The sequence below is a fragment of the Myotis lucifugus genome, unplaced genomic scaffold (genome assembly GCF_000147115.1).
Source record: "Myotis lucifugus unplaced genomic scaffold, Myoluc2.0 scaffold_9, whole genome shotgun sequence".
NCBI classification, from domain to species: domain Eukaryota; kingdom Metazoa; phylum Chordata; class Mammalia; order Chiroptera; family Vespertilionidae; genus Myotis; species Myotis lucifugus.
The window spans coordinates 11911403-11922950 of NW_005871057.1; the positions used below are offsets into that span (position 1 = coordinate 11911403).

Sequence of the window (11548 nt, forward strand, 5' to 3'; positions counted from 1 at the left end):
CCCTGCTCTGTGAGTGACAGGGGGCAGCGCCCCAACCCCCTGATTGGCCCTGCTCTGTGCATGACAGGGGGTGGCGCCGCAACCTCCCCATCGACCCTGCCTTGAGTGTGACAGGGGGTGGTGTCCCAACCCCCCAATCGGCCCTACCCTGAGCGTGACTGAGGGTGGCATCACAACCTCCCGATCCGCCCTGCTCTGTGCATGACAGGGGGCGGTGCCCCAACTCCCCAATCGGCCCTGCTCTGAGCCTGACCAGGGGCTACACCTAGGGATTGGGCCTGCCCTCTGCCACCCGGGAGCAGGCCTAAGCCAGCAGGGCGTTATCTCCTGAGGGGTCCCAGACTGCGAGAGGGCACAGGCCGGGCTGAGGGAGCCCCCTCCCCCCTGAGTGCACAAATTTTTGTGCACCGGGCCTCTAGTGTAAGTATAAAAATGCATGTAAACAGGAGATTAAGGAAGTTACAATAACAGCAAAAGGTGTGTGCTTTGGCATTCTCTTCAAGGATGTATCAATTACTTTCTGGCAGTATGCCTCTCTTTCCCCTGAATTTTAGTCCACAAACCATGATTGCAGCTGATGTAGGATGGTAACAGGGGCAATGTCTTGGTACCATAATGAGGACAGCCCCAACAAAGTTGTCTGGAAAAAATTCCAGGTTACTGGACCCATTCAGCTTAATTCTAATTTAGGTACAAAATTATGTTAAAGTCCTTCAGGATTCTTAACTGAAAGAAAAAGATGACAAGTACAGCAATTCAAATGTTACTGCTCTGTTGCCTGTTTGCTAGTTTTGAGACAATGCTTTTACCCTGTTAAATCAAAGGAAAATAATGTTATAAAGTAATTTCCAAATTCACAGCTCAACCCACAAGTTCGATGCTTCCTGGAAAGTCTCCAGAACTGGATCAATTTTTCAATTCAAATGAATAGAACAACTATGAGTCCTATACCTCATAAGTCTCCAAATTTAACTTGACGCCTATTCCCTTCTTCCAGATGGCTAGTAGCGGGGAGGGGCAGAATTAGTAAGAAGCCCAAAGAAACACGGATCCTGTGTACAGTTCCTGAGACACCTGTGTTCAATGGTCTTTCTCTGTCCCAATCAGTTTTCCCTGAAGCTAGCATTACTAAACAGAATTACCCAGGTAAACAATAAATGTTAAGTATGTAGACGTTTTCATCCTTTAGGGGTTTACTTCATAAAACCATGAAACTCGAATTTTTTTCTCTTCAAAACTAAAAGTTTAGAATCAACAACAAAAAGTCATTTCCCCAGAAGATATCTAGTGTCACCCCTCCTCCATTATAAGTCAATAGTACTTATCTTCCCAGGATGTGTTGTCACCTCATATGAGGGACTTTGACATTTTGTGGGATGGCAAACCATTTCTGTCATCCTTACTTCATGCCCCAGGGATAAGATGTGTCAGGTAAGGTTGAAGGAAATATGAAGGGAAGAGCAAAGGAAAGAAGAGGACGGAATCAGATATCACCTTTTTTTCTCTTCCATCTCCAATTTTTTAATAGCAATAATATTTCATGAAGACATTGGGAATATGCATTAGATGGAAGTAGCAGACAGTGACGATATACAAGAACATAGACTAAAAAATATTTTATAACTTACTACTTGCCTTCTGGACTCTTTCAATGATGTTTAGGTCTTAAGAGAGACTCTATTGATTTATTTTCTATATTAGCTTCCTGTTTATATTTTACTTATCTTTCCCCCATCATCATCATAACTTTATAACCCATGAAATCAGAGCTTAAAACTGGGGAAAGAAATTTTAGTCTGAATAAATTGAATTTTACTTTGTTTTTTCCCTGGGTGATCAAAATGCTTCAGAATTCTCTTCATGGTTCACTCATGTAATCATCCTTCCCTTCTTTCCTTATCTCTTATCTTCATAATCTTTTAAATATTTCTTCTCTATTTTTTCTATCTCCAAATCTTCATGAATCTCAAAAGACTGTGTTTAATGAATATGGCAGGTGATTTTAAAAAAAGGTATGTATTAGAACTGAGCAGAGAGTAAACAAGTAACAGTTTACAAGCATATGGAGCAAATGGAATGCCACACAGTTCTGGTTGTCATGCAAGTTGGTACAACCACTTTGGAAAATTAAAGCTGAGCCTATGCATAATGTACGACCAAGAATTTTACTCATGTACCTATACAACACTCAAGAGAAATATAAATATATGTGCACCAAAAGACATGTAGAAGAATGCTAATAGCAGCATTGTTTATAATAGCTGAAAGCTGGCAATAGCTCAATTCTCTCATTGAATGACTAAATCATCCAATAGAATACTGAATAAATACTGAAAGGAAGTATTGCTGCACATAACAAAGGTGAACATCACAACTATAATGTTGAATTACAGCAACCAGAAAATTAAAAAGAGTAAGTACTATAGAAAGTGAAGTTTCAAAAGCTGGAAAAAATAAAATAGTATGTGAAGAGATAAAATGTCAGAGTAATGATTATTTTGGGGGATGACTTAATGATGTAATGTCAGGGTATGAAGGAAGTTTCTGGGTTATTAGTAATGCAGTGTATCTTGAACTGGATGTTTTACCTGGGCATGTTCACTCTCTAAAAATTCATATAACTTAAGATCTGTACATAATACTACATGTAAATTATACCTTGATTTCTTTAAAGCCATATTAGTTGGATTCTGGTTTCTCTAAAATAGGAAAAATGCTCTTTATATCCCTTTCTTACAGATCTTTAAACCCTGGGATTTTAATAATCTTTGTTTCTCTGCTAAACAGCTCCTAAATTCTCCCTAAATTCTAAACTTAGATATGACCTATCATCTGAATGATATGCCTAACATTGAATGTAATTCAAATCATTATATAATACCAGTAGACTTCCAAAGTCAACCTTGGAACTGTGTTTGATGATAAAAAGTCAAGATTTTATATAATAATGGGGTAATTATTTTAAAATGGAGATACAATAGAAAAAGCAATCACCATAGCTATACTATAAGTATTAGAGGGACAACAGTAATAACTGTAGATTAAGTCTGACACTCTTCTGGCTCAAAGTAATTGACTAAAATTTCCTGAATTGTGTTCCTCTAACAAAAGGTTGAAAGGATAATGGTTGATAGATAAAAGTGAGGATGGTGAAATAAAAATGATTGCTAACATTAACTCCAGATACCTATGTTTGCCACTATTATTCTGCTTCCTGCCTTCTATTATATAGCACTGTAGTGTTATTCTATCCATTCAGGGTTCCACATCTATCCTAATATATAAAAAGCCAGGGGCCGACACGACCGAAACAACCGGATGGACAACCGAACAGCAGGCTGTGTGGGGCGACCAGGCTGGCAGGGGTGGCATTTGGGAGCAACCAGACAGGCAGGCAGGTGAGCAGTTAGGAGCCAGCTGTCCCAGATTTGAGAGGGTGCAAGCTGGGCTAAGGGGACACCCCGGGGACACCCCCCCCCCGTGCACAAATTTCATGCACTGGGCCTCTAGTATATATCTACACTAATAAAAGACAAACATGCAAATTGACTGTACCTTCGCTACGCCTTAAGCCACATCCACCAGCCAATCAGAGCGACTATATGCAAATTAACCCAACCAAGATGGCGGCCAGCAGCCACGGAGCTGGAGCGAGCAGGAGGCTTGCTTGCTCCAGTGATGGAGGAATCCAAGCTTCCCCGCCTGCTGCAGTGGGCTCTGAGCTCCACTCAAAGCAACAAAGTTTCAATTATAGAAGGTAAACAAACCCCAGATACCTGCTTTCAGCCAGTCGTGGCCACAGAGTTGGAGTAAGCAGGAGTGGGTTGCCCCTGGAGATGGAGGAAGCCAAGCTTTCTGCAGGCCTCTGCTAAAGGCAACAAAGTTTCAATTATAGAAGGTAAATAAATCCCAGAATAAAAAAAAGAAAGAAAAAAAGGAGAGGCTGGGAGCTTACATTGCCAGGGGGCTTGGCCAGCCTGAAAACGGCACTCAGCCCCTCACTCAGACTGGCCAGGCACCCCAGTGGGGACCCCCCACCCTAAAGGGGGTGTGGCCAGCCTGAAAACAGCCATCAGCCCCTCACCCAGGCTAGCCAAACCTCCATGGGGTAAGGGTCCCCACTGGGGTGGATATCCTCCGAGGGATCCCACACTGCAAGAGGGCATAGGCCGGGCTGAGGGACCTCCGAGTGCACTAATTTTTGTGCACCAGGCCTCTAGTATATATATAAAAGCCTAAGCAACCAAACAACTGAATGACCAAACAACCAAACAACCGGTCACTATGATGCACACTGACCACCAGGGGGCAGACGCTCAATGCAGGAGCTGCCCCCTGGTGGTCAGTGCACTCCCACAGCAGGAGTACTACTCAGTTGACTGATGGGTGTCAGATGCCAGGCTCCCAGCTGGCAAGCACAGCTGTGGCGATGGCACAAGCCTCTCCCGCCTCTGCAGCAGTGTGCTACCAAGCAGCCGTGGCAGGCACAGTGGGGCCAGAATGAGCGGAAGTGGTGTGGCACCCGGCCCCACTACTACATTCCTCAGGGGATGTCAGACTGCCGGTTTTGGGGATCAGGGATCCCAGCCTGTGGGGATCAGGCCAAAACTGGCAGCCTGACATCCCCCAAGGGGCCCTGATTGTGAGAGGAACAGGCCAAGCTGAAGGACCCCACCAGTGCACGAATTCATGCACCAGGCCTCTAGTATATTCATAAATCCCAATGTCATTGTGATGTTTTTTAATAAAACTGCAATGTTGACTTACATTCAACTTAGTGTCTACTCCAGTGATGGCAAACCTTTTGAGCTCGGCATGTCAGCATTTTGAAAAACCCTAACTTAACTCTGGTGCCATGTCACATATAGAAATTTTTTGATATTTGAAACCATAGTAAAACAAAGACTTATATTTTTGATATTTATTTTATATATTTAAATGCCATTTAACAAAGAAAAATCAACCAAAAAAATGAGTTAGCATGTCACCTCTGACACGCGTGTCATAGGTTTGCCATCACTGGTCTACTCTAATACCAAGTCCTTTTCTGACAGAAAATTACTTTTCTACAGTATGAAATGTTAGTCATCAAAATAGAATACAATATTCTGTATAAGAAAAATTAATTTGTAATTTATTTTTATGATTATTGAATGTACTTTATTATTGTTCACATAAGGATTTCAGTCTGAGATTGGATTAAGATGACGCAGATCATTTTGATGTATATAGAAAGCCCAGGAGGGTACAATGTGCCTGCTGGTACCAACACATTCTTGAATAAAAGTAACATGAGGCTTATACTGTGAAAAATCCACAAGCAATTTTAATTTCTTCCCACTACTGTCATGCATCCTAAAATTTAGGATATACACCAACTAATAATAATATTTACCTAAGAAAAAATATGTAAAAAGAAAGTCTGCTATGAAACATATTCTACATTTGCACATTATATGCCTCTATAGCCAGGGCCAAATGGAATTGATGTCTTAAAATTACCATGACCTAGCTATATTCAGACCAGTCCTATAAGTCATTAACACAGGTAATCAAAACATGGTCAAAATTGCTTTGATGGCAATAAAATTTTGTTTTCCCCTGGATTTTCTAGGTTATTCATTATTATTCTAAACTGTAAAACAAGAATAATTTTATTGATATGTTTCCAATTTCCATTTTCCAATATACTTTATTCTTGGGGTCAAATATATGACCCACATATAATGTTCATTCTGTAAACTAACCCCCTTTGAGATCCATTCTGCTTTCTTAACTTTGTTTTCCCTTTTCCTAATTTTCTATGCCTATTTTAAATCTTTCATTATATTGCTGGTATCTGTGTAAACCATTTCATATTTTTTCTAGAAAAAGACAGTTGTGTCAGCTGGAGTTCTCTGAGAAGCAGACAACATGATGTGATTAGACATGCAGGAAATTGTGGGGGAACTGGTGAAACATAAAGAGGAGGGAGAGGGAGCCTGGCCAGTGTAGCTCAGTGGTTGAGTGTCGATCCAGGAATCATTAGGTCATAGTTCAATTCTCAGTCAGGGCACATGCCCTGGTTATGGGATCAATCCACAGTATGGGGTGTGCAGGAGGCAGCAGATCAATGATTCTCTCTCATCATTGATGTTTCTCTCATTCTCTCCTCCTCTCTGAAATCAATAAAAATATCTTTTAAAAAAAAGAGAGAGAGGAGGGAGCAGAAGTAGCCAGGAAGAGGCTCCCAAGGAATAGAAGCAGTAATCAAAAAACTCCCAGCAAACAAAAGTCCTGGTCCAGGTGGCTTCACAGGGGAGTTTTGCCAAAACTTCAAAGAATAACTAACACCTGTCCTCCTCAAACAATTCCAAAAAATCCCAGAGGAAGGCACACTTCCAAGCTCTTTTTATGAGGCCAAAATTATTCTAGATCCAAAATCAGATAAAGACACTACAAAGAAAGAGAACTGCAGGCCAATATACCTGATGAACATAAATGCTAAAATCCTCAACAGCATAGTAGCAAATCCGATCCAGCAATATATTAAAAAGATCATACAGCATGACCAAGTGTGATTTATTCCAGGGCTGCAAGGCTGGTACAATATTTGCAAATCAATAAACGTGATACATCACATAAACAAGCTGAAAGATAAAAACCACATGACCATATCAATAGATGCAGAAAAAGCATTTGACAAAATCCAACACCCATTTTTGCTAAAAACTCTCAGCCAAGTGGGAATAGAGGGATCATACCTCAACATAATAAAGGCCATATATGACAAACCTACAGCCAACATCATACTCAATGGGCAAAAACTAAAACCATTTCCCCTAAGAAAAGGAACAAGACAGGGATGCCCACTTTCACCACTCCTGTTCGACATAGTACTAGAAGTCCTAGCCACAGCAATCAGACAAGAAGAAGAAATAAAAGGCACCCAAATTGGGAAGGAGGGAGTTAAAATCTCAGTATTCGCAGATGACATGATATTGTACACAGAAAACCTGACGACTCCACCAAAAAACTACTAAATTTAATGAAGAAATTCAGCAATGTAGCAGAATACAAAATTAACACCCAGAAATCCATGACATGTTTATACACCAATAAATAATGAACTCACAGAAAGAGAAACTAAAACAATCCTGTTTTCCATTGCAACAAAAGTAGTAGTAATAATAATAATAATAATAATAATAAGATACCTAGGAATAAACTTAACCAAGGAGGTAAAAACTTGTACTCGGAAAACTACAGGATGTTGTAAAAAGAGATAGAGGAAGTCCCTGGATCCCAGCTCAGCCTCACCTGTGCCTCAGGCAGCCGCCTCCACAGCCACAGCAGCCACCGGGCCCTCTGCCCGCTCCCCTCCCGACCTCAGCAGCTGCAGCTCTCGCGCCTGGAGGGGCTCAGCCAGGCGAGCAGACAAGGAGAACATGCCCCCAGCCTCAGTGGCACCCGCGTGCTGGCCAGCAAGACCGCCAGGAGGATCTTCCCGGAGCCGGCCAAGCCGAAAGCTCAGGTCCCTGCCCCTGGCGTGCAGGATGAACCGCTGCCGAGAGAAAACCCCGCGCTTTGTCACTTCTCCCATGGAATACCATGACCTCTGGCAGATGGATAAGAAAGCCGAGCTTCCTTCTGGACAGCTGAGGAGGTGGCCCTCTCCCAGGACCGGCAGCACTGGGCAGCCCTGGAGCCCGAGGAGAGGCACTTCATTTCGCATTTGGCCTTCTTAGTTGCCAGCCATGGCATCACCAATGAGAACTTGGTGGAGCGGTTTAGCCAAGAAGTTCAGATCACCGAAGCCCGCTGTTTCTACAGCTTCCAAATTGCCATGGAAAACATCCATTCTGAAATGTACAGTCTCCTCATTGACACTGACATTAAAGATGCCAAGGAAAGGGAGTTGCTCTTCAACGCCGTGGAGACGATGCCTTGTGCCAAGAAGGCAGCCTGGCTGGGCCTTGCGTTGGATCAGGAACAAAGAGACCGCCTATGGAGAACGTGTTGTAGCGTTTGCCACAGTGGAAGGAATCTTCTTTTGCGCCGATATTCTGGCTCAAGAAATGAGACCTGGTGCCTGGCCTCATTCTCCAACCAAATGAGTAGCAGAGATGAGGGTTTGCACTGAGACTTTGCCTGCCTGATGTTCAAACACCTGCTGCACAAACCTGCAGAGCAGAGGGTGAAAGAGATCATCACCAACGCTGTTGGGATAGAGCAGGAGTTCCTCACAGAGGCCTTGCCAGTGAATGTCATTGCGATGAATTGCACTCTGATGAAGGGGTACATTGAATTCGTGACTGATAGACTCAGGCTGGAGCTGGGTTTTAGCAAGGTTTTCCGAATAGAAAGTCCATTTGACTTCATGGAGAATATTTCACGAGAAAGGAAGACGAACTTCTTTGAGAAGAGAGTGGGCGAATATCAGAGGATGGAAGTGATGCCACGTCCGACAGAGAACTCTTTTACCCTGGACGCTGACTTCTAAATGAACTGAATGCCTGCTCTTATTTTGCTGATATTTTTTCCTTCTCAAAAGAAAAATGAGCAACTTTAAGTCTTATCAACTAGCTACACCATTAACATCTTTAAAACTGTAGCAACCCCGGCAAGAGCCCTGTTTGTTAATGGTCTGAACTAGAAGGGAAGCGTAGACAAAGCTCCTCTGAGTCTTTGGAAGCTCCTGCCCGGTGTCTGGCTGTTACTAGCACGCAGGTGTCCATGGCCTTACCATGGCTCTCAGCAGAGCTCTGTGGGGACACGTGCGGTCTGATCAGCAGGTTGAGCATTAAGTTCCTACCACATGGCCATTAGAAGACATCAGCCTCTGCTGTTTCAAAGCAGATTGTAAAATTTACTTATTTGTACATAAAATTGGCACTTTATCCACAATTTAGAGAGAGAGAGAGAGAGAGAGAGAGAGAGAGAGAAAGAAGAGAGAGAGAAAGATACAAACAAGTGGAAGAATATACCATGTTCATGGATTGGTAGAATTAACATCATTAAAGTGTCCATACTACCGAAAGTAATCTACAGATTCTGTGCAATCTCTATTAAAATGCCAATAGCATATTTCGCAGACCTAGAACAAATACTCCAAAAAGTTATATGGAACCAAAGTAGATCCCAAATGGCTGCAGCAATCTTGAGAAAGAAGATCACAATACCCGATATCAAGTTATACTACAAAGCCACTGTAATCAAAACAGCCTGGTACTGGCACAAGAACAGTCATATAGATCAAAGAAACAGAACAGAGACCCAGAAATTGACCCACACCATTATGATCCATTAAAATATTTAACAAAGGAGGCAGGAACATACAATGAGTCAACACAGTCTCTTCAATAAATGGTGTTGTGAAACTTGGACAGATACATGCAAAAAAGAATGAAACAAGACCATCAACTTACACCATACATACTAATAAACTCAAAATTGATAAAAGACTTAAATGTAAGTTGTGGGACCATAAAAATCCTACAATAAACCACAGGCAGCAAAATCTCAGACATCTCTCATAGCAATATGTTTGCAGATACATCTCATAGGGCAAAGGAAACTAAGGAGAAAATAAACAAATGGGACTACATCAAAATAAGAAGCTTCTGCACAGCAAAAGAAACCATCAACAAAAGGGAACCCACTGTATTGGAGAACATTTTTGGCAATGATACATCCGATAAAGGTTTAATATCCAAAATATATAAGGAACTCATACAATTTAACAAAAGGAAGACAAACAATCCAATTGAAAAATGGGCAAAGGACCTAAATAGACACTTCTCCAAAGCGGACATACAGATGACCAAAAGACATATGAAAAAGTGTTCAAATCACTGATCATCAGAGAGATGCAAATTAAAATGACGATGCATCACCTCACATCTGTCAGAATGGCTACCATCAACAAATCAGCAAATGACAAATGCTGGCTAGGATGTGGAGAAAAGGGAACCCTAGTACACTGCTGGTGGGAATGCAGATTGGTGCAGCCACTATGGAAAACAATATGGAGTTTCTGCAAAAAAATTAAAAATGAAATTGCCATTTCACCCAGTGATACCACATCTAGGAATATATCCTAAGAGACCCAAAACACCAGTCAGAAAGAATGTATGTACCTCTATGTTCATAGCAGCACAATTTACAATAGCTAAGATCTAGAAACAGCCCAAGTGCCCATCAGTAGATGAGTGGATAAAAAGCTGTGGTACATTTACACCATGGAATATGATGCAGCAGTAAAATAGAAGGATCTCTTACCATTTGAGACAGCATGGAGGGACTTGGAGAGAATTATGCTAACTGAAATAAGCCAGTGAGAGAAAGACAAGTATCACATGATCTTATTCATATGTGGAATCTAATGAACAAAAAAATGATGAACAAAAAAGAGCCAGAGACATTGAAACATGGAATAGACTGTTGAATCTCAGAGGGAAGGAGGAGGTGGGTGGGTGGGAAGCAATCAACCAAAAAACTTGTATTCATATATGCGTAACCCATGGACACAGACAATAGGGTGGTGAAGGCCTGGGGTGGGGGACAGGAGCGAACTAGAAGGGTCAATGGAGGAAAAAGGGGACATATGTAACACTTTCAACAATAAAAGTTTAATTTTTTAAAAAGAAAGAAAAAAGCCATGGATAGGAAGAATGGCATCCTGCAGGGCATTCTATGAAAGCTTCAGCCAAATTATCATTAGAAAGGTCCCAGATTGTACTGCCATGCAGTCATTGGCTAGGGGCAGCCATCTAAAATGTGGTCACTGTGGTGGATTCTCAGAGAGGGTGGCTGAGGGTCTCCATCAGCTATGCTCTCCATAGAAGGTTCTCTTGACAGAGACGTCAATGGCAAATTTTCAGTCATCACAGCAATATCCAAATAAATAAACAAACAAGAAGTATTCGCAGATAAATTTTCATCATTTCAAAGCTGTCACAGTAATTCTACCCAAACAAATATTCATTAAAAAGTAACATTCTAATGTTTTCAAGTTATCATTGACTAGAGGCCCGGTGCACAAAATTAGTGCACTCACAGGGGTCCCTCAGCCCGGCCTGTGCCCTCTCGCAGTCCTGGAGCCCTCGGGGGATGTCCGACTGCCAGCTTAGGCCTGCTCCCCACAGGCTTCTGGCTGAGCAGCGCTCCCCCTGTGGGAGCACACTGACCACCAGGAGGCAGCTCCTGCATTGAGCGTCTGCTCCCTAGTGGTCAGTGCACGTCATAGCGACTGGGTGTTCCATCGTTCGATCGATTTTCATATTACCCTTTTATTATATAGGATTAGAATTACATGGAGATTTATAGTGGCTGAACCATGTCTGAGTGCACCTCCTTAGTAATAGAGAAAAGTCCCTAGGATGTGGAACTGTGCCTTCCTGACACCTGGGATATTGGATTTGCTGCAACATGTGATTGTTCTCAGCTATTTTCACTGTGGTTATTTTTCACAGTGCCACACAGTAAGATATAAAGGAAGGGAATCTCAGGTTTTGCTTTCCCCTCTGTTTCCATGGACACAGGTTTATAATTTTATATGAAAAGTCAA

At 42.1% G+C, this 11548-nt stretch overlaps 1 pseudogene; it reads left to right on the plus strand.

Moving 5' to 3' along the window:
• Nucleotides 1-7447: 7447 nt before the first annotated feature.
• LOC102439928 lies at nt 7448-8482 on the plus strand (annotated as a pseudogene).
• The last annotated feature ends 3066 nt before the right edge of the window (nt 8483-11548 follow it).